This window comes from Ambystoma mexicanum, chromosome 3q (genome assembly GCF_040938575.1).
Source record: "Ambystoma mexicanum isolate Mex_15411 chromosome 3q, UKY_AmexF1_1, whole genome shotgun sequence".
Classification (NCBI taxonomy): domain Eukaryota; kingdom Metazoa; phylum Chordata; class Amphibia; order Caudata; family Ambystomatidae; genus Ambystoma; species Ambystoma mexicanum.
The window spans coordinates 1,102,849,836-1,102,875,017 of record NC_090926.1 but is presented as its reverse complement, the minus strand read 5'-3'; positions in this window follow the sequence as shown (position 1 = coordinate 1,102,875,017).

Sequence of the window (25,182 nt, the reverse complement as noted above, 5' to 3'; positions counted from 1 at the left end):
CGGCTGGTAAGAAAGCAAGCGGGTTGAGTGCTCGCTGCTGCGAGCTGCAGGTTGCAGGTTCACATCCTGGCAAGGCCAATTCGCCCTTTCATCCTTCCAGGGTTGATAAATGAGTACCTACTTTGATTGGGATGATACAAATATATTCTATGTACAGCCCTTAGGCATAACAACGTATCATTGTCAAGTTTATTCCTGAATAAAGATTCCATAAAAACGAAAGAATAAAATAATACAAGCAATTAAAAATAGCAATTGTAACAATAAATACATAATAAAAAAAAGAACAGCGAGCAGTCATTGCTATTATGCAATATATTAGTAGGTTTGCACAGAGATTACAACATTCAATCATTGTTGCCAGTGGTATTCATAGCAGGGTGTATTTTCCTAATGCACATATCCTGTCTAAGATGTGATAATAAAGACAACCCAATAAGTTTTGTTTCGGTTCTAAGTATTTGCTCTCGTTCGTGTGTAATCCGGGCAAAAGCACAACACATTTTTACAACTATCAAAGCAGCATGGACAAACTGGCTTTTTTGATTTTTATTGAATAATAAAACGATGCAGGAAGTTCTATAATAGAAAGGGAAATCTGCTGATCAGATTCCCTTTTCGCAGCTCCATGCCAAAAGCATAGCACACATCTTTGTCTTGCTGTACCAGTATCCTGAGTCCATTGCCTGCTCTATCCATGGCACCAAGAAGGTTTGAAGGCCACAGATGCCCGCCGCTGCTGAAATCCACTGCTACAAAAAAAGGAAAGAACCAGCAAACAAGCCTAATCTGCCTGTGCCCCACGACTCTGGAACCTCCTCCCTGTCAGCATCAGACTCGCCCCCACGCTCCTACAGTTCAGAAAAGAACTCAAGACCTACCTTTTCAAGGAGCCTCTCCTCCTCAACAACTTGGCCATCGCGTCGCCACCGTGCGCACCCTGGCTTGCGAAGCACCACTCGCCTTCTTCCCCGCCACCATGTATAGCTGCATCCCTCCTCTGTGCTTCTCTGTATCCTATCGCACTCAATAAATACAATAATAATAATAATAATAATAATGTAACAGCGGCAATGAAAGAAAAGCGTCTGCCGTGCAGGAGCGGCATATGATATAATATGGCATTTATAACGCGAATATACACAAGTGCTACAAGGCGCGACGGGGCAAGGGAGGGGAAACAGTGGGAAGACAGACAACGATCCTACTAGGTCAAGTGTCATTTAGATCGCGCGAGAGCAAGGGTAGGGAGAAAGGGAAAAGTGCCTGGGGGAAGGGAGAGGGGAAGTGCAGTACATGGGATAGAAGAATAAATACAATAAATCGATAAATAAAAGCGGCCTGATGGTGGCAAGTGCAAGGTAAGAGCAGACATAAGTACTGGTAGGTGTATTGTAGGGATACAGAAAACCAGTCCCTAAGTGCGGGGGTTGCCAGGGAGGCAGGGCAGGTGTGCAAAAGGCAGGACCTGGCCCCAAGATCAGAAAGGGTGGCCTGGTAACCAGTGCAGTTTCGGCCAGGAATTTCAGCAGGAGAGAGAGGCAGAGAAAGCAGAAGCAAAGAGGAAGGTTTTGAGGTGTTTCAGGAACCTGGTTCTCAGGTTTCAGGGAGGCAGGAAGTTTGTTCCAGAGGGAGGCCCCTGCCGAAGAGAGAGATCGACCACCAACTCGTTGCTTGGAGAAGTGGCTGACCCTGATGGAGGTGGAGGCAGATGAGCGAAGTTATTTGGGAAGAGAGAGTTGAAGGTAATGCGGCCCCAGGCCCCAGAAGGCCTTGTGGATAATGAAGATGGTTTTGAACTTATTCCCTGCAGCCACTGGGAGCCAGTGCAGAGATTTCAGTCCTGGATAGATACGATCCCTGGGCTTGAAGCCAAGGACAAGTCTCGCAGTCCTGATTTGGATAAGTTGCAGAGGGCGGAGAGTAGAGATAGGCAGATTTAGATAGAGTGCTGTTGCAATAGTCCAGCCTAGAGAGAACCAGGGCCCTGGAGACGGTGATCTTCTGGGGGAAGGAGAGGAAAGGAAGAATACCTCTGAGGAGGTGCAGCTGGTAGTGTGACTTCTTAGAGACGTCAGAGATGTGAGGAGAGAAGGAGAGTGTGGGGTCGAAGATGACCCCGAGGTTTTTAGCCTTGCAGGTGGGAGCAGGAAGAGGGCCAAGAGAGGCCGGCCAGAGAGCTGCAGGGAAGGAGTGAGAGGGTGTGCCGATGAGTAGAATCTCAGTCTTACTGGCATTAAGGCAGAGGTCATTGGTAGCACACCACTCCTGGATAGCAGACAGTCAGAGATGAGGGAAGGAGAGGAGGAGAAGGATATGAACCCCTGTACCCAAATGACAATGAACATAAGATTCCCATGATGGTGGCAGGATAATCTCTGAAATAAAGCTATGCCTGAGTTTAGGCATAGTGCATGGTACTATTTATGATTTTGGCCACCACATTCCATATCACACATGTGTCAGGTCCTATGAATCCGCTCTGCCGTGGAAGGTGATGTGTATTGGTCAGCTGGGCTTAGCTCGCCAAATGGATGGACATGAATCTGGCAGCCAGGCCTCCTCTTTGATCTCTTTGTGAGGGCAGGTAACTCCCTTCACCCAAGACAGCCACACAGCAGGCAGCTGTCTTTGGCCCTGGCATCAAGGGTGCACTCACTTTGAAAAGGAGTAGGTTTACACTAAGGGGCTGTATCTCTAAGGGCCTTTGTTCTCAGTGAGAAGGAAATTATGATAGGCAGGAGGGCTCTGGTCATTGGAAGGAGACTTCCATCATCGTGATTCTCACTGTCCCTCTCTCATTTTCTAGTCCCTTCCACTTGCTCTGGAGCAAAGCACTTTGGGTGTGACATCAAAAATGCAAAGTCCACTCCGTTCAAGAGCAGGGATTAGACCACTTTAACAGGCTATCTTTTGTTCAACCACCAGAGGACTTTTGCCTTTAAAAGAAGGGGTCTTTCACCCCTTATGAGATACGATCTGAATCACTGGAGAGTCACACACCGACTCCAACCTTGGGTTACAACCACAGCTCGACCCAGCTAGCTCTTGAACTGCTGCATCATTGATTGCACATTGATGAACCCAAGATAACCACTTCCACATCTGTCACATGATAACTCGTACCACACGTAGTGTCGCTCATCGACCCCTCCCTTTGACTAAAGTCTGACTCAGACTGTCCAACTGTGAAGCATTCCTGAGGCATCCTTTACAGCCACTCTTCTAATGCACAGAGCACTTGTCTTCACCCCTACTCAGTGACTGCTTGCTGCTTGGGCCTCTATGATCCTAAGTGCCCGAACTGAGCTTGATCTGGCCACCTCTACGTTTGACACAGGGCCTGACTCTGTCAGGCCACCAAGAACAGAATCCAGGAACTGATGACTTTGAACTGCCCCCTCGGTCCACTTGGATCCTAGAGACTGGTTAGGCCACAATTGCTCCTGTTTTCATCCAAGATACCATGTTCTGTGGTGGCTGGTGAATTAACCACCACCCCTGACACTACAATCAGAGTGATACTTTCTTCAGTCGCATCATCTCTGTTCTTGTTTTGGGGTGGTTTTTTGTATAGTGTTTTCTTTTCATTCTATGTGTAGATGGTGTGGTTAATTAAAGTATATCTATTTTTATTGTACCTTGATTGGACATTCCCTTTATTTTGGACATTGATTCTGTGCTATTTGGGCCACTACTGGTTCACCTTCACATTCCTCTTATGGGCATAGCCTTCACTCAGCCCACATTACCACAAAAGTCCAAGGAGGTATTTCTCTTAACTGTCCCTGTTTTACCTTTATGATTGTGTTGTGCTTTGGTTTGTATAAGGATGAGGGCTGAGTGGGTTAGTTTTCCCCTACTCATCCATGCACTCATGCGGAGCAGAATCCAACTCATCACAATATGGTCCTCACCAGTAAGGCGAGTAATGAATCAAACCCCTAAATAAGCAAAAGCAGGTGCTCTCGGTATGGGGGCTTTGTTACTAAACATTATGAATGACATAACTTTACTCTTACAATTTGAACAAACAAGTATGGTGGATTTCAAAGTATGAATTTAAAGATTACTTAGGTTCATGAAGACAGTATATTTAGAGAGTAATGCCTGTGGAGTCCTGGCTAATAACATGGTATCGTCCAACTATGCCACAACAGGTAATTGCATATCACCAATTTTTTATAATTATAATTTTCATTGCTGCTCCTATACGAACCAGGCTGCCATGAAGATCATTAATGTATAAGGAGAATAAAAGAGGCACTATCACACATCCATGTCGAACACCTGTATTAATGGGAAAGTAGGATGTGCACCTATCATTGTTACCATTTCTGATACATGCCTTGGTTTGCTGATGAATGTCCACAAGGATGGCCAACACATTTGCCAGGCAGTCTCATGATCTGAGCACAGCCCACAGAGTGGCCCTATCAAAGGCTGTGCACAGGTCCATGAAGGCCAAATAAATAGATTATTTTTTAATAAGTGTTGAATGTGACCCAATCAGGTTAGGATTCAGCACTTGTTCACTTGTACCAAGCCCTTATCGAAAGCCCAACTTGGTATTTGTCAAAACACTGTTAGCACTGACCCACTTCTCTAATGTATTTAATAAGGGCCTGTCTGCTTACAGCTATAATGAATTGTAGTGTGTGATTGCAGGTGCTATTTCTTTGGTGACTGGACCGATTTTATGTCCCGGTCCAACCATGCCACGGCCACCATAGTCAACTTGGGTATTCCTGTATTACATCAATCACAGCTCAGGGAAACATTGTGGTGGATTATGTGGAGATGTCCACCTCTGGAGCAGTCTCCTCCCTGGCCAAGTAGACATATCGACACCACTCAGTGGATCAGTGAAGTGCTGTACATGATGTGCCACCAGCCCCTTTCACCTCCACTGCCACTCCTCCCTGCTTGATCCTGGATAGCACAGTATGCTGGACAGGCTACACGCTATAGATGCAGGTCAGGAACACATGGAGTAGCGTGGGAAAGAGTGCAGGGACTGGTGCATGTATCTCCAAGGGGCAGGGTCTGGTACAAATACATCAGATACTAGTGCAGATGCAGCAAGAACTGTGAGAAAGTACTAACCCGAGGGGCGCTATGAAGCAGAGAATCAGGTGGCAGCTGTGCAGATAGAGCTGGCTGCCGCTATAGAAGAAGATGCATATTCTGATACAAGGTCTGATGCGGAGTCCCAGAGACATGTGGCTCAGGAGGCAGCTCTGATGGTTCCACAGGAAGGGGACAGATACACGTGTGCACTCATCTATGCCTCATGCAGCATTGGGAGTACCTTAAATAGGGATGACTGTCAGAACCTCTCTCTGAGGGCAATTCACTCTCATAGCCAATCCCATGAAACCCTAATTAAGTTGCTTCTGTGCCATTTCCCACATGCAGACATTATTCAGCTGCAGCAGGAGCACACTCTATCTGCTGTTGTATCATCCTGCAACATCACAACCGGCACCTTTTCGGCCTGCTTGCAGTTTCACCTAAACTGGGAGTAGGTACCCTACCACTCCAGCAAGGAGAACATGCCTGAGAAGGGGGCTGCAATTTACTTTCCTTGTCAACTCAGACCAACTTGAGCTACATTACATTTCTTTTTACTAACACTCCCCTTCCAATGGCAATACTCTTGATGTGTTGAACTTTGAACCATCTGGATTTATTTTACCCTGTTTGGAAATTGATGGTGTTCTATGTTTTGTAATTACCCTTGGGACCTTTTTTCTTTTTTGAAATGGGCCTTTAGACTGCCCCTTGGATTGGTTTTGTCTTTATTGGAATTAATCTTTGGAACACCGACCCCTGGGTAATTGTGTCTTTTTAGAATAAAACCTGGACTCCCATCCACCTGGAATTCTTTTGTCTTGTTTGGCGAAGCTCCCAACACGATGGCGAGGCCACACAAATATTTCAGTGCTTTGATTAATTAAACTGGATCACGGAGGGGACAAAGCAAATAAATAAAGATCTCTCCAGTACGGAGGAAAATAAAATTCATTGTCTTGATTTCAAATTAAAAAATGTACAGGTTTGGGAAGCCAAATGGATCTGTGTCAGGGTGGAGTACATGTTTGTAGTTTTCTCTGTACCGTTCACAGAACACTTAGTGGTTGCTTTTGATTCTCAGTCTTTTCCACAGGGATCCTAATGACCTATCTGACCTCAGTCATTCTCCTTCTTCCTACACTGTTGGGGTTCCCTACACCTTTGGGGGCTTGCTATGGTTTTAGGGTTCCTTTCTGTTGCAAAGGTTCACTTAGGCAATGAGATCCCTCTCCTTTTGGCCTCCCCAGGGTTTTGGGTATCACTTCTGTTTTTTGAATTCTTTCTCCTTTTAGCTTCAAATCATTTTTTACAAAGCGCATCTGGAGGTTCCAACATTGTGGATAGGCACATTATAAATAACATATCAATCAATCCAGATTAATTGACATTCTGGAGTGCTCTCCTCTTTTTGCTTCAAAAAAGGTTTTTGGAGTCATCTCAAATTTGCAATACACTTCTGTTTGGAGGTCCACCTCTGTTCTGGTATTCTCTCTTATGGCTCTACTACAGATTTTGGGGATCTCCTCTGCTGAAGTGGATTCAGCCGGATTTACCGGTTGAAAGTCATATCTCACAGCCTCTTAGAGATCCGTTCAAAGTTACCTTTGCCTCAGTGCAAATAATTGCAGTTTAGGGTTTCTAACAGTTTTCTCACTCAGTACTCCAGTAAACAGCCTCACACCATTTCCTTCTCTCCAAACCCTCTCTGATTTCCAGTGAGATGTTGTATACGTCTGACCCCTCAGTCATGTCTCTCTCATTCCAATTAGTGCTTTCATTACACATCACATTAGTCTTCTGAGATCCCGCCATATCTCCACTCACAGACACAATGCCAACTGGCTACCCATCCATGACAGAATCACTCTACGCACCCTTGCCATCACACACAAATGCCTCACAAACTCAGCCCCAAAATTACTGGCAGACAAAATTTGCTTACACCAACCCACATGCATTACCAGATCATCTCATTCCCACAATTTAGTGGTTCCAAGATACAACCTAAAAGCGCAGATGGAGCCAGCTTCCCAGTTCAAGCTGCCAAATGATGGAACTCTATCCCTATCCCCCTCGGAAAGGAACCATCCTTCCTCACTTTTAAAGCCAGCATAAAAAACTGGCTGAGCAACAAGTCCCCTCAGTAAGATATAGTCACTAGGCTAGCCAATCTTCGTCTATGCCCTGGCCCAGCCTACTCTTCAGTGCACTACTGTATTGTATCTCCTGTATCTCACATCTTGACCCACCGGTAACCAGGGTCCTCTGCTGTTGGTATCCTGCTTGCCTGCATATGTGTGTATATCCTGTTTGCCTGCATATTTGTGTGACCTTTAAGTTTCTCAAGCGCCCAGTTACCTCAGGGTTCGGAGTGCGATACAAATAATAAACAAATACAAAAAATACAAATACATCCTAGAGAGGTTTGAAAAAAAGATTGTTAGTCCTTTTCTTCCTCCAATAATTCTCCCTTCAAGGGAAGTGTGTTACTCTGGTGACCTTCAAGTGTGGGTCACAAAGCTATAAGAGGAGGACCAACCATTGTGGATATTCCTTTTACCAAAGAGAACAATTTGAAAGCATTTGTTGGGCTGACGTCTAATGTCTAATTGTTGCCTCCTTTCCCTCAAGCACCTCATCCTGGTATATCCTGCTGACATTTCTGAAACTCCCTGACATCCCCTGACGATGTGTTTTCTCTCCCCACCTGTCAGGGAGCACTGCTCCTGATGGGCCGATGGGGCTTGTCCCTCCAGCTGGAGCACTGATGCTTGGTGTCACTAGGGAGTGAGCAATCCACTCATCAGGATTCAGGTGGGACCGACATTCAACTCCTCTCCATCCAACACCAAACAAGACATCCTCACCTCCCATAATATGACTATATGGTATGGAATTGGGTCTATGATCGGATGCTTTGTCACACTTATTTGGAATGGATTCTCTCAGAGGATAGTTCAGGGGCAGCGTGCTTGCTTTGGAAACAAAATGACACGGAGCAACACAGGTTCAATCCTGTGCTTAGAAACCTCTGGGTATCAAGTGAGTTATAAATGACCCATTATGATTGAGTTGTTTTTTTCTTTTTTGTAAAAAACTTATTTCCTGCCACACCGTATGTATTCCGATTCTATATTGATGGAAAGTTTCCCTCATCTTTTTATTACATCATTGTTTATTTATTGAGAAATCCCCTGTCCCATTTGCAAAATCATTTTTTTTAAATTAGAAGATACCTATTCTGATAGAAGAAACATTTAATTGTTTCTACTACTTTGAAGTTATTGGTGCGCTGTGGGTGAAGGAAGCTAGGATGGTTTCCCAGGGAAGTAAATATGTTTGTAAACTTTTATTCAACAAAGAAAGTACCAAATATCATATCTCTTTGTATGAAACCAGCTGAACTGTCTGTATTGTGTCCATGCTTGCCTTATCTATCTGCCCCATCAGTGTCGCCCTCATCCACAACTAGCTCAGGCACAGGCATATTGGTGGTGATGCATGCCTTATTGTAGCGATGATGCCTTCATGTCACAGGATACTGGTATCATCAGGCATGTTCATTTGTTTTCCAGTAGGATGTTTTAAACTGGGGACAACTAATGGGGGAATTTTCCAACCACCCCAAAATCAAGCGCGCACAATTTTAATTTATTTAATAAAGTAATTTTTATGAACCAGGGTCCGCACAATTTAACAATATTGATGCCCTACAACGTCTACAACGCCTCTACTCTTTCAGAACAAGAAACTTGCAGGTTTGCACAGAATGTTAGAAGGTTTATAAACAAATTCTGCATCTATGGAATTACAACTTCGATGAAGAATGATGAATTCACTGGTTGCATCACATTTCCTTTCTAAATTTGCTTGAGTCGAGATTTAACACAGATACATCACCATCTATACATCTGGTTTTCCCTGAGCGCTTATCCACTATGGATTGCAAAATGAATGAGGACTCTGGATAACATTTTTATTTGATATCACAACATTGAATCAGAATATCCCACCTATCTAAGTCTCCCTACTTCTTATTAATTACAAATCAGCGTTATAGAAAACTCCATTAAAATATCTGCTACTGGACATTCCTAAATGTAAATTGCTTGTAAAGAAAAATGTTTCACATTAACATGCCAGTTTGCTATATTCCTTTCAATGGAGCTTCTATTGCATTACCATGTAAACGTGTATAGTTATCATTTTCAGTCAACAACTTAAAGGTGGGAAAATGGGTAGCAGTTAATGACTCTTTCCCCATTGCCTTCAATGGTTCAGTGCCAGTAACAGAACTCTGCTTGGTGATATAACCAAGAAATGACTTCAATTTACACTATTTTTCTAGTTATGCACACAGGGAGATATCCTTTTGCCTCCCAGAATACTTCTTACATAGGGAAGAAGACATTATATCTCCCAGTATGCAGACCGTAGGACATATTCTATATAATACCAGAAGTGCATACACTTCTGAAATATTTAGTAATTTCTCAGGATGCATAATCAATTGATCTACCCGACCCCCTCTGTGCCTTCACTAATAAAAAGGGCTGGGATTTAATCTAAGTCCATTTGGAATACATTTTCCATCTGCATTATATTTCTCGATGACATTATACTTACATCAGAATTTCTTTTTACTTTCTCCCAGACAGTTCAGCACTATCTGAATGAATGGTTCAATTCTTCCCCTGACTAACAAGTGGACATCTGTCAGCGTGATGGGGTCAGCTTCCATCCACAGTGTGGTTCCCTTTTTTCTGTATTTGCACCTGTCTGCTGTCTTTTCCACTGAAGAAGGCCAGGGATATAACTTCCAGGTAGGCCTCTCTTACACTCCACTGCTTATATTCCAATATAGTATTTAGGACCTTCCGCTAAAAAATTACAAGAGAAATTGTGATTCCATATGTAAAATTCAAAAGGCATTTTATTCTCTACTTTCAACAATATTAAATTCCATCTCTAGATCCTCTGCTTGGTAACAGACCATCTGTTGGCATATACCTTTGGTTCTTTGTCCTTTGGTTCTGTTCATCATGGTGGAACAGCTCTCAGGGCTATTTACGCTTCAGTCTCGCCCCTTTGAGTCATACCAGGACCATTCTATCACTAGAGTCCCAGTTTCACAAAGTATAAAGTGTTTCCTTCTAAAATGGCCTGTCTGACCTACAGATCCAATTATTTGAGAGGGGGCCGATGCTCACCTCCTCTCAGAGCAAATACATTTTATTTTTAAGGGGCTTTAGACTATGCTCCGAGACAGTACCATTTGTTTTGATCTGTAAGGCCTGGCTTCCAGAGACAAACACTCTAGCGAGATTCTCTGGCTTTTATGGTCTCCTTCAAAGCCAGTGATCACCCTTTTCCCATGGGAAGGCAAGCCATTCCCCAGTCTTGTTGCTGTGTTGCTACGGGTTCACAGTCCAGGCCTAGGTTGGTTTCATTTACAAAAGCAGACTGTATTCGCCATTGCAAATGTCACTTTAAAAAGGTTAACATTATACGATCTTTACAACCAAACTTCTATCAATATGCATGTTTGTGGGTATCTGTAAGTCTTATCATTCTGTTTTTTTAATCCTGTAAGGATATAATACAAACAAACACTAGCAGGTCTCTTGACTTTGGCTCTGCTATGAAATGCTATGAATTGGACTGTTTTTTTCATTTAACAAATGATTTCTGGATTCTTCCATGAAACTGACATTATTTCTGTTTGTGCCTGTCTTTTACTTGAAGCTAATGCTCTTGTTATAGGTGGGCTGCTAACCTTGCATAGTCCCTCGCACAACGGGCACTTTTCTTTCTTTGCATACTTTTCTTCTGTATAGAGTTTCCCATAGATCCCAGAGGTCTTAGTCAGAGGAATGGAGGGGATTTTGAGTGATTACTGGTCTGGAAATACAAGCAGCGCTCTGCCACAGGATTTTCAGAGGGAAAGGCATGTTACAGTATTTAAGGCACTGAAAGTGGCTTTGTAGCGTTAGCATCTACCCTCGGACGGTATTAACAACAAGAACAAGTTAAACCAATTAGTGATCGATTGGACAAGGCTTGTATAAAGTGCCTAAGTGCAGTACTGTGCATAGGACTGGGCAGTGCACTGACTTAATGTCATTCATGTACAAATGGTGTACCCAAATGAACCTATGTATTACCGGCAGTAGGTCTTTAAATATTTTTAATGTTGTTTTACTGGATCACTTTGAGTGGTTTTGTCATGCAAGTTCTGGTCCATCACGTGTGCTTAAAATCACTAAGACTTATGCAAGGTAATGTTTCAAGTAATAAATCAATTATGCCATGCGTGGTGTTGCTGTGGTCCTTCCATGATGCATGGCAGATAGCTGTTGTGCAGGATCATTGCACAGTTTGCTGACCATGGGAACCATGAAACACATGTCTGAAGAGAAAGTATGTGCTACAGATCATTTTCAGATTGCTGCTTGCCTCATGTGTCAGTTCTGAATGACCCACCCCAGGGCTATGGGCAGAACAATGGACATGCTTGTGAAGTCCAAGGGCCGCAACCGTGTTAGGGAATCCAGAAGTGGCATAGAATGTTCCTGCAATGCTATTAGGAGTAGCTGCTTCTCTGGGCAAAATGGTGAACTGCTCTATGTGATGCATTAGGATATGCAAGACCAGGACTGGGATTTAAGGAAAATAGGTGGTATTATGCCATGTGCGAGTGCCACTGTGCCCAGGACTGAAAAGCTTGCCTTGGTGTGCAACACAGTAAGAAGCATCTGGGTCATCCTGGAAGTCCTCTAAGATTGATTGAATTGTGGCTTTGTCCGACCGGAAGGGGCTTCTTGCCTCCTGGTCACTTAAATCCAGGGGAGGCTTCCTGGCATTGTATACCCTTGGCACTGTTGTCTTGGTGATGCTGATATGTTATGTTATGTTATGTTATGTTATGCTGCAGTCCACTTGCTGTACACAAACAAAGAGGTCTAGCCTGTTTTGTTATTTTAAGGGCTGGGAGTCTAAGACTGACAGATAAGCTACACAAAACATATATACCACAGGATATAAATAAACTCTCTTGGCATTTAACAATTATTTGCTTTTTTGCGATCTCTTTGCAATGGAACAAACCTTCAATTTGTATCACAATAATCTTTATTGTTTTTATACATAGAAAAAAAGAAGAAACACAATGTTAGAAAAATTGATTTATTTAAAATACATGGCTAAATCTATAGTTCTACAATAGTTTCAAAATGGCCACACACAACCAACTGTAATGAAATATGCAACACATAAAGTCCAAACCAAATTAATTCCCATACATTGTTCATTCATACAGTGCAAAAAGCGCAACATAGTTTATAAAGATAGTAGGTCTTAAAAATCGACCCACAGTGCAGCGCACTGTTTTGACATTAAATGCACCGTGATATTAAAATGCTGTCATTTATCAAATGCGTTGTTCTAATACAATAATTCTCCACCTAATTTGTATAGGCTATCCAGGTCTTGTTGTCCAATGAAACGTCTACAGTGTCTACTCCAGTTTCGGCTCGGTAATCTAATTGTGTTTCATACCCAAGCCATCTTCAGGGCACATAAAATCATTCATGGTCACATTGGTATGTGCTACCAACTTGACGTAGTGCATGTCTAGACTCACAACATGGGAGAGGTGAGGGAAGGGGTGAGGGGAAGAAAGAGATGAAGAAGAGAAGAGGAGAAATGAGAAGGAACAATTAATGACTCTTCCAGAATCATTCTAATTTGTCATTAATTATATAGTCAAGACAATACGTCAAGAATGAAAAAAAAAATCAACTTATATTCTATTTTGCCAGTGTTAAGAAATTGCAAAGGGTCGCTATATCCACTATATGAACCTGTCTCACACGTTTGCAATAACCAACATGACACAGTGTTTACTGCTTGACGAAACACTCAGCAATGTTGATGAAGGAGGTTATGCACGATATTGTGCCGAAAGGGCAGCAAATCCTCCTCCATTGCCCCAGTTAGTCGACACTAAGAGTATTAAAACGCTGACAATGCAGAGAGCCAAGCGATTGTCCTGTCTAAGGGTCCATGTCGCCACAAACTGTGGCCGTATAGTCCACAAGCTGGACTGCCCATGTGGGCGGGACAAAGACTGATATGCAAATGGATATTTCCCATCTGTGAAAGGTACAGTGAGCAAAAAGTGTGTGCTGCAAACCCTCATCTCAGAACAGGTTATCATGCCATGTTCTTTCTGGAGAGGAGTGCCTGCTACCTTTTTTGAAGTATTTGCAAGGAACTTGGGGTTGGTCACCCTGAGTTACCTGGAGGCAACCAGACGTGGACTCCCTGCTCACTGTGCTCAGAGAGGCACAGCTTCACCTCACTGATGTGGCCCAACAAGGCTGAAACACATGTATGGGGTTGCTGTTGGTACTCTTGTTCAGAGAGGAATTGCCATAGCATTTCGGTGCTGGACTTCCCATGTGGGCGGGACAAAGACTAATATGCAAATGGATATTTCCCATCGGTGAAAGGTACAGTGAGCAAAAAGCGTGTGCTGTAAACTCTAATCTCAGAACAGGTTATCATGCCATGTTCTTTCTGGAGAGGAGCGCCTGCTATCTTTTTTTGATGTGGCTGTATAGTAGCCAACTCATACGAGCCAGAAAACCTGGCTAAAAAATCAGCAGATATCTGGCAAGTCATAATGTAACAATCTAAAACACATGATCAGGGTACACATCACCAGGGCATGCAGCTAAACAAAGAACAATTCCTGAAAAAGGAGAAACGCGACTCCAGGTTGCAAGGGCATTCCTGGTGAGAAATGATGTGACAATCGAAGCATAAAGTCATCCGTTCCAGATGTGCAGAACCATCACAGGTCTTGATACAGGCAACATGCTTTAATTTCCCAATCGGCGTGCCAACATCTCGGCATCTAGATCTCAAAAAGATGCAATCTACGGAGAACCAGGACGCACACAGTAAATGATGTGTATATGCACTGAAAAACCCCATAAAGATGGTGTTATAGGAAAAAACCAAACTGGTTGTTGCCTCCCAAACACTCATCTGTGTCATTGTACTGATGCCCAAAATGGGGCTCGACAGTCGTGCAAAGTTAACCATGATGACAGGCTTGTCACGTGCATCATGTTTAGAGAATTGCTCGCAAAAAATGTGGAGCATTCAAACATGTCCAGAGTGGGCCATTTGTAGTGAAGAGGAATTGCCTTCATGTCCAGATGAATACTGCAGGGGCCCCCTTGCAGGAACTTTGTACGCAGGGCATTGAATCAGGGTTTCTGATGATGGAAGAAGCATGTTTTCTCACACCAAGAGTTTGCAGATTGCCCACTATATACGCACTTCCCAAAGTTCATAAGAACGCCACTGACCCACCGGGCAGACTGATTGTTTCATTGTGTGGATCGGTTCTGGAACCATGCAGTAAATATACTGAAAATATACTCTCATTGAGTTGGGAAAATATATGCAATCTTTTCTTAAAGATACCATGGCTACCATCAATCATTTTGAAGGACTAACGTTTGAACATGAGAATAGTTTATTAGTTACGTAAGATATCACTGCATTGTACACTAATATTCTTCAACATAAAGCCATGGCATGTATAGAACACAGGCTAAACAGCCGCCCACTGCCCCATGCAATACCTACTGATTTTGTACTGAATCTCTTGCAGATCGCACTATGCAACAATTCTTTCCCAATTCCTAGATGCCATATATCTACAGAAATGGGGGACTGCGATGGGTGCAGCTTTTGGTCCCAGTCTGTCCAATATATACATGGCTGATTTTGAGGAGAAATGTGTTCACAATAACAACCCCTTCAATAGCCAAAACACTTGTGCATAGGCGCGTTATAAATGCCATATCGTATCATATATCATATCATTGGAAAAGATACATCAGACAACATTCTTTTCATCTGACAAGGTACAAAAGAACAGTTAGATGAATTTATCATCTAGTTGATTCATTGTAACATCAATCTTGAATTCACCTGTCACTCAGATAACCACCAGCTGCCTTTTTAGGATTTGTTAATATCTCACCACAAGGACCGTATCTACACTTCACTATACCGGAAACCGACCAATCAAAAAATCATTCCTTGTTGGAATACTCTAGTCAGCTTCCATTCTCCCAAAAAGACAATTTACTGTTTTGCCAATTTTTACACCTTTGGCGTAATTGCACTACAAATAGTGACTTTGAATACCATGCGAGCATCCTGGGGGATAGATTAATAGCAAGAGGATATCCCCATAAACTCATCAAGAAATCAGCAAAGAGAGCACGTTGGACTCACAGAGAGCACTTACTATGACACGAGAAAAAGAAAAACAAGTCGGACCATATAGTGTGCGTGACCACATTTTCTAAACAAACAGCCCAACTTAAAACAAACTCATTTGAACCTGGTCACCAGCACCAGGTCCTCCGCTATTTGTTTTATAATGTGCAAAAAACATCCAAGATAGCTTAGTTCCTTCCCGGCTAAATAAGCCAATGATCAGCTTTGCTCAAAATAATCTGCGAGCAGCCTGGAATCAGCAAAAAGAACAAGTGCTGGGTCAGCATGTCTGCAGCAATTGCAGCGTCTCCCAATTTACATCTAAACAACAGTATTTGCACACAGTAACTTTTATTGGCAATTACGACAATTCACCAACTGTCAGTCCTACAATGTTATATATGTGAACAGATGCCTGTGCAAACAGATTTATGTGGGGATGACCACAAGAAAAGTGGTCACTCGCATTAACAAACTCTCCTCACGTATTAGGACAAAAACCTCAACGGCACCTTTGGTTCAGCACTATGTTGCAGCAAATCATACAGAAGATGATCTACAGTGGGTAATAATTGACCAACTTAAACCAGACGCCAGTGATTATTCTATGCAAAACAGCTTATTGAAGCTAGAACAATGCTGGATACATAGACTACAGACCCATGAGGCAGGCCTCAATGAAGAATTTCAATGGCCGGTCCTACTACTGTAAAACCTAAAATCTATGATGGCTTTATTTTGTGCATTATGGAGACTTTGCTATACTAAAGGGCTGAGTGCAGCTCCGGCCTCACATAGGTGTACATTCACAGTGAGCACAAGTTGTTTCACTGTACACTCAAATGCCACCTAGCAATGTACAAATATTGGTTGATTTTTTTTGCCTCTGCGATGCAAACTGCATGACAGGTCTGGACACAGTAGTGCTCCACAAATTGGGCTGCAATGGTCTGACACCTCAAAAACCATTAATTACATCGATGTGCATTCATAGGCAACTGCCCCGCCATGCCAGATGGAGGGTGCACATTTCATATCTATGTTTATTTCTACACATGTGGTCGATTTACATTGTATTATGCCATCATGGTCATTTCTCAATTAGGAATGCACCTGCAGGTTGCTCCATCGCACCACCATCCACCTCTTTCAAGTACTTTTTGTATCAATTAAGATTTTCCCTTGAGGATTGTTCTTCACTCTTACAAGAATTATCTTGTCCAGTGTCAGACCACAGTTTAATTCAAACGTAATCATAATGTATGGAAAGCTGTTAGCACGCTCCTCCCAATATGGCCACCGCAATAAGCAGAGGTAACATCAACACGTGATGGGATCATGCATCGTAACAACAGACGTCCATCATGCAATAAGCTACATTTCCGGTGTCCAGTGTTTCTTTAGACAATGGGTTGGCAGCCAGGGAAATATGTTTATGGCCATCTCGGTTGCGTAGAAAACATTGTTCCGAAACAACATTATCACGGGAAAAGCAAAGGAAAAACTCGGTAAGCAACATATGAGCTTTTGCTCAGAACAAGAATTAGCTGATGTATGGCTTTGTGCCTCAACGGGGGGTTTCTTGCAACATCGGGAAAGATTGTGACACACAACAGTGGCATATGTGTGTCACTATGGGGCCTGCTGGCAATTGTGCTTGGCACCTGTCAATCAACAACAGCCATACAAGACTATTTCCATGCGGGCAAAGTTCCTCGATTTGGGCATCAGTACCGTGTGCCCAGATGGTTATTTGGGAGACAACAACCGTTTTTGTTGTCTTCGATAATACCGTCGGGCACACTCTTCAATATTTTTTTTGTTGTTTATTATTTTCTCCCCTTTTCACTTTCACATTAATCTAACTATGTTGGTGTGCTCCTTCTAGATACAAATTCATGCAAACTAGACGTGGAGATTCCACAACACACCCGTGGGAGAGCTACAGCCGGGAGGGGCCCCTGCAGTATTCATCTGGACATGGAGGAATTTCCTCTTCACTACAAATGGGCCGCTCTGAACATGTTTGAATGTTCCGCATTTTTTGGGACCAATTCTCTAAACATGATGTAAATGACTAGCCTGTCATCATGGTTAACCTTGCACAACTGACGAGCCCCGTGTTGGGCATCAGTACAATGACACAGATGCGTGTCTGGGAGTCAACAACCGGTTTTGTTGTTTCCCATAACACCATCTTTATAGAGTTTTTCAATGCATATAAACATCATTTACTGTGTGTGTCCTGGTTCTCCAAAGATTCCATCTTTTTGAGATCTAGATGTCGAGATGTTGGCACCCCAGTTGGGAAATTAAAGCATTTGGCTTGCATCAAGCCCTGAGATCAGGGACGGATGACTTTTTGCTTCGATTGTCATTTCTCACCAGATATGCCCTTGCAACCTGGAGTCACGTTTCTCCTTTTTCAGGAATTGGTCTTTGTTTAGCTGCATGCCCTGGTGATGTGTACCCTGATCATGTGTTTTAGTTTGTTACATTATGACTTGCCTGTTTTTTAGTCAGGTTTTCCAGCTTTATGAGTTGGCTACTATACAGTGCAGTTTGTGGCGACATGGACCCTTAAAATGGCCAATAGCTTGGCTCTCTGCATTGTCAGTGTTTTAATACTCTTAGTGTCGACTAACTGGAGCATTCGAGGAGGATATTCTGCCCTTTCTGTACAATAACTTGCATAACCTCCTTCATCAACTTGGAACCTTGTTCCTGTTCCATTTTTCGAGTGTTTCTTCAAGCAGGAAACACTGTGTCATGTTGAGTATTGCAAACATTAGAGAAAGAGGTTCATATATGGGTATAGCGACCCTTTGCAATTTCTTAATACTGGCAAAATAGACTATGAGTTCATTATTTTTTCATTCTTGATATATTGTCTTGACTATATAATTAATGACAAATATATATCTGGAGGAGTCATTAATTGTTCCTTCTCCTTTCTCTTCTTCATCCCTTCGTTCCCCTCTCCTCTTCCCTCCCCTCTCTCATTTTGTGAGTCTAGACCTGCACTACGTCAAGTTGTTAACACACACCAGTGCGAAACATGAATGATTTTATGTGTCCTGAAGATGGCTTGGGTACCAACCATAGAGGAAGAGAGATGGTTTAAGGGTACAGATGGTCCCCAGGATGAATTTCTAAAGCATTGTGTCAAACTAAATTGTGTTGAATGAAACATGTTGGGCAATTAAGGGTATTGTGAGTTAGTGACAATACATGAAAAACATTGTAAATTGAGTTGGAACTCACCCCAGGGTAGCACTGAATGGGGTAGGAATATACTTAATAGATGGTATACGTTACATGTGGTATCCTTTAGTAAAAGGGAACCAGTGAGCTACTGACCATTTTGTTTCTTGAGGCATAGTGCTGTCCTTCAAAGTACTGTACATGATTTAGATTTGTATAGGCGGGATGTCACAGGGTTCAGCACAACACAGGTTGCTTTATGTATGGCAATTGTTTTTTATGAGAAATATTGTAAAAGGTTTTTAGGAATTTTTGCAATTTTAACAAAAATGTTTAGTTGGTTATACAATGATTTGTGATTTATACGAAATAAAATTGTGAAATGTGTTTTTTTTGCAGTGATAGTTATTGTGTGGTGATTTAGTACCTATCTGCTAAAAGTACTAGCTTGATTTGACATAGGGATTACATGAAGGGATAACAGGTGGACTTGTTTGATCTTTGGTCGAAGGATTGTCCAGAATTTGTTCTTAGGAGCCTGGTCATCATGCCGTTTAAATGGCTCTACGTCTCTGTGTGGTTGTTGTACAATAACTTGCATAACCTCCTTCATCAACTTGGAACCTTGTTCCTGTTCCATTGTTGAGTGTTTCTTCAAGGAGGAAACACTGTGTCATGTTGAGTATTGCAAACATTAGAGAAAGAGGTTCATATAGGGGTTATAGCGACCCTTTGCAATTTCTTAATACTGGCAAAATAGAATATGAGTTCATTCTTTTTTCATTCTTGATATATTGTCTTGACTATATAATTAATGACAAATATATATCTGGAGGAGTCATTAATTGTTCCTTATCCTTTCGCTTCTTCATCCCTTCCTTCCCCTCTCCTCTTCCCTCCCCTCTCTCATTTTGTGAGTCTAGATCTGCACTACGTCAAGTTGTTAGCACACACTAATGCGACCATGAATGATTTTATGTGTCCTAAAGATGTCTTGGGTATGAAACACAATTAGATTACTGAGCCAAAACTCGAGTAGACACTGTTTGTAGAAGTTCCATTGGACAACAAGAGCTGGATAGCCTATGTGAATTAAGCGGAGAATAACTGTATCAGAAATAAATATTTGATACATGCCAGCATTTAAATATCACGGTGCATTTAATGTCAAAACAGCACGCTGCACTTTGGGTCAATATTTAAGAGCTACTATCTTTATAAACTGTCAATTTTGCGCTTTTTGCACTGTATGAATGAACACTGTATGGGAATTAATTTAGTTTGGACTGTATGTGTTGCATATTTGGTTACAGGTGGTTGTGTGTGTTCTTTTTTTTATTTTTTTTTTATTGATTTTAGCTGAATTTAATCAACTTTTTCAATTTATAACAACACATTTATCAAAGATTACATATAAAACACATGACAGTATAAAACATAAAACCATAAAACAGAAGCATTCTCTTCAATTCATCATATCTAGAAGAACATCATAGAATATTAATTTCACATATAACAATGGAAGTGGGGAGTGAAGAACAACAATAACCACGACAATTAATAAAATGAAAAGCTTTCCTAAACCACGAAAAAATAAAGAAAAATACAAGTGCAAAAATACCACAGATCACTAGTGGTAACATAGAAACAGGGCAATTAGCATTTGACATTCATGTCGTAATCACTTTGTACATGGAAGTGGTCATATTAGTTAAGCATCACACAAGGTTGTAAGTCCTTATAAAACGCGCTATATATCAAAACAACAACACCCCCGCTAGCACCAATACTGGTGAATACATTTGAGTTTTACATTGCCAGTCAATTGGCAGAACAATAAATATAACACTCACAGATCTCAAAGGACATTCACCATTAAGGATCAGTCTATTTTATCAAATCTAAAGCTTGCAGAAAGTTGATTGTTGCCAATTATATACTCATGGAGTTAGTGGTGGAAATCGCAAGCCATCTAAATTCATGCCTCATCTGACTAAAATAGGCCAAGTGTTTACTGAAGTGACTTTTTCTTAAATGCATAAGATCAGGACAGTCTACTATGACATGCTCTAAGGTTTCAACAGTTGTTATATTGTTACAAAAACGACACCCTTAGGATTCAGGAAAAATCTCTTTCCTGCGTGCTTGAATTTCACGAGTGGGGCATAAGTTAAAACGCATGTGCAATAATTCATTCCTAATGGTAGGAGAAGGAGCTTTACACAGATAGAATGCCATTTCTCTATAACATTTTGCAGCGAACACAGAGGGGTCAAAGTCTTTATACTTCAAACAGGAGTCTCTAGTATCAATCCAATCCATCATATAGAACTTTTTCTTTGCTCTATCCGGATCGGAGACAAGAGTTTCAATGGAAATTTCTGCATTTATTAATATGGATAAGATGTTTTTAGACCATGTTTTAGGAAACTGATGGGAGGATGACAACAGATAACTGGATACTGTGGCTAAGGTTGCAGATAATAAGCATTTTCTGAACAAGCTACATAAGCGCCAATTATACATTGCCAATAGCGAGGTCAGTCCCAATTCATATTGAATCATCGTCCCTGGAATGCTTTGTGGCAAGTGAAGAATTGCACGCCAAAACTTTGCTTCCAACACATTCAGAAACACTGGTTGAATCACACTATATGTTTCTGAACCGTATAAAATGGTAGGGATGACATTTAGTATCCAAAATATAAGGGCAGGTTTAATAGAAAATGTCCCATATTTGTGCATAATGAGTCGAGTCTGGCGTATTGCTGTGAGAATTTTAACTTCAGTTTTTGTTAGCTGGGATTGAATAGTCACGGGACCATCAAATAAGATTCCCAAATATATGTAGTTAGGAACCACCTCAAGACTTATGTGTTCTATTTTCCAGTTCATTCGGTGACTACGCTTGCCTTTTGGAGTATAGACAACAATTTGAGTTTTCTTGTTGTTTACCACCAACTCATTAGATCGAAAATATAGACATAGTGCTGCTAGGAGGTTTTGAAGACCAATAGGTGTTTTAGATATTAGCACTAAGTCATCCGCATACCATAGCGCTTTCACCTCGATGTTGTCCAATTTCGGTGCATCTGCGCAAACCTCGTCAAGGGCACTTCTGACGTCATTGATGAAAAAATTGAACAGCGCCGAGGCGAGTATGCATCCCTGCTTAAATCCGCGTTCAGTTAGGACAGCTGATGATAGAAGCCCCTCTAAGTTTAATCTTACACTAATTGAAGTGTTCGAGTGTAATGCAAAGATGATGTCACTTAAAGTTGATGGGCAACCAGCCTTTAACAATTTATCCATCAGCCGAGGTCTAGAGACTGAATCAAAGGCCGAGTGTAGGTCTACGAACGCAAAGTACATGGGCTGTTTGATGGACTGTGCTCGATGTTTAATGCCGTGAAGAGTGATTAAGTTCACCGCATTCCCTAGACCTGCAACAAAGCCTGTCTGGGCGGGATCACACTGCTTTGCATTGAAGGTCCATTGATTAAATTCCTTTAATACCAAACGGGAAAAAATCTTGCCTGGCGCATCTAGGAGAGCAATGGGGCAATAACATTTTGGATCCTTACGATCACCCTTTTTGTAGATGGGAACTATTAAGGATGTGCGCCATGATTTTGGAATTGTCTTAGTTAGTAAAATGTGTTGGAAGGTATTATATAAGATAATGGCCCATCATTCTGGGTTCTGTTTGAACATGTAATTTGTTAGACCATCCCGTCCGGCAGCTCTTGAAGAAGATGACTTATTTATGAATTCCCTCACAATGTCTATAGAGCACTCCAGAGACCAGCTTGAAGAAGCTCTCTGAGTATATTCATACTTAATCATGTTATGATCAGCATATAGTTGAGAGAAATGCTTTACCCATTGTGCTTCTGGGACACCATTTCATTGGACCTCCAGTTGAGAGGAGGAATTACACTTGTTCAATAATTGCCACACTTGTGCCGAGTTTTTTGAATAACAAGCAGACAAGAAATTTTCGCTGTCAACTTGAAAAAGCAGCGCTTTTCTGGCACGAGTTACGATATAAGCATTTCGCTGTTTTAATGGCTTTGAGCTGTTCATTTAACGGCAATTTGCAAAAATTACGTATTTCTTTTCTTAACAAGGTTTTGCGTTGTTGTAAAGCAAGGTCAAAACCATGAATGTGAGATCGAGATGGTCTGGTGATTAGCGGTTGGATATTTCTAAACATATCGAGCACATCAACATAAGATGTTACAACATTTGTGCTTTGGTGTTTTAAAATGGCTGTATTTAAAGTCTGTAGCTTGACTGGTGACCAATGAAAGCGACTCTTACCATTATTAGTTATCAGCGCTTGATTAGACCATTGTTTAATAGTAGTGTCTGATTGACATAAGGCGGACCATTGGAGAGACAGTAAATGATGATCACTATGTGTTTGCTTTATGATTTCGAATTTGGTGGCATTTGCATGTATGCTTTCACTCACATAAATGTAATCTATAGTGGATCTAGAGGCTCCTCTTTCCCACGTGTGTTGAGGTGGAATGTCACCCATAATGGTCCCATTCGTCATTTTCAAGTTTAGATCTTGAATAAATATACTCAATTTCTGGCTTGCATTGCACAACCCCTTATTAAGTGTTGGAAGACATTCAAGATTCAAGTCGCCAACCACCATTATACCAGAGATCGATTGCAGGCCAATTGTTTCAAATACTGATGATAAAGCACGATAGAAGGCATCATCAGTAATGCCCGCAGGGTTACGATAAAGGTTTATAAGTGCAAATACATGAGGTCCATGAGTGATCCTGACCACCTGAATAAATCTATTCGGAGAAAGCCAGTCCCCAATTTGGAAATTCCTACTAGATTTTACAGCCACTAATAAGCCAGCCGAGGGCCTGCCTTTGTTAGAGGACACTGCAGGAAGCAAGCAAATAGCATGATCATCCCATATGCGTGCATGTAACATCCAAGTCTCTTGCAGAGCTACAATGTCATAGTTGTTTAATTGAGCATTCACTGTCCACTGTAGATGCGAGAAACCTCTTGTATTCCAACTTGCCAGAGAGATGGTTTCACTCTTCTCAACTATTGGTGGTTATAATGAATTTTTTGTTGTCAACCTACTCTGAGAGCAGTTAACCTCAGTGCAAAAGGTACAAGCGCACTCTATGGTCGGTGTCTGTACTGCTGTCTCAGTTTGTTCTTTGTTCTCTTGGGCAAGTGGACGAGCTGGATCTAACGCGAGCAAAAAGCCCAAACTAAAAAGGTCCATTTTCGCTTTCCATAAAGCGTTTCGGACCAGCCCCGATTTGATCCATAATCTTACAATTGATAGATTATTCTCACAGATTAATTCAATCTGGTCAAAATCACTCGAGGACAAGTCCTCCAGGGACTGAATGTCAGCAAAGATATTCAAAACACTTGAACGACACAAGTCATATTTTGGAAAAGGCCCCTCTTGACACTTTGAGATTAAGGTATGAAAAGAGTTGAATCGCTGTGTTTTAATATCTTTATGGGTATGCACTTGAGTTTTAGGTTTCACACCAGAGATCACATTGGAGTTTCTCATATTTGAACAAGAGGAAGGAAGGTTAAACTGCACCTTCTGCACTGGAGCGTCATTTAGGCGGGCCGAAGATTGGTCTCTGCGGCGACACTCATCTTGAACCTGAGCAGAGCCAGGTAATCCAGCAAAAGTTGGAATTTCTGTCACACGATTTATCTCAGGAAGCACCTCGGCCAGCCTCTTACCAAGATAGGCATCTACAGCCGATTTCAAAGCAGACAGCCGATTTTCAAAGCCTGCGGAAGCTGCGGGAGCTATCTGTCGACTGGAGCTCACCACAGCAGAACCGGTCGAAAGAGAGGAAGCCGCACCACCCGAAGTGTGAAGCTTTTGGGGCATAGTTAAGGTTGAATCATGCTCAAAAAGGTCCACCAGTTCATTCAGTGGCACATAACCACTAGGAGGAGTTTGGGATGAATTTACAACCAGCGGACCAGAAGTGGAAATGGTTGCAGACTCGGTAGCCACAGACACCAATGGGGGAGCAACAATATCTTTAACGACTCTCAGGCTTTGAGGTTGAAGCGCTAAAGGCGCAGTGGACCACGTCGCTGAGCTGATTGGTGGATTTTTGATCTGGATATTTTTATTGATTTCTTTATTGGTCTTTCGCGTTGTTGATACTTTGGATGTCGATTTAGTTGTTTTTAAAACTAAAGTTTTCCTCTTGTTTTTCTGAGCAGGAGCCTGACCTTCATCAGCGCTGCTAATCTTGTTAGCAGCAGGGTAATCAGGTCTCTGTGGAGAATCAACACTGATCCAAGAGTCATTTATTTGGTCAGTAACGTCATCTATGCACTCTACAGGACGAATTATTTTTGCAAAGGTTGGAACAGCTGTTTGCGGAGTTCTTACGCTCCATGACTTTGGAATATGATTAATTTCTAACCCTGACAATCTCTGTAAGATCTCTGCTTTATGTTGAGCTGCAGCCACAGAACCTGAAGAGCTTAGACTTTCCAGGGTAGAAAGTCTGTGCATAATGAGGTTCAGAGTAGTGGGAGATGACGAGTTTTGAGAGCATC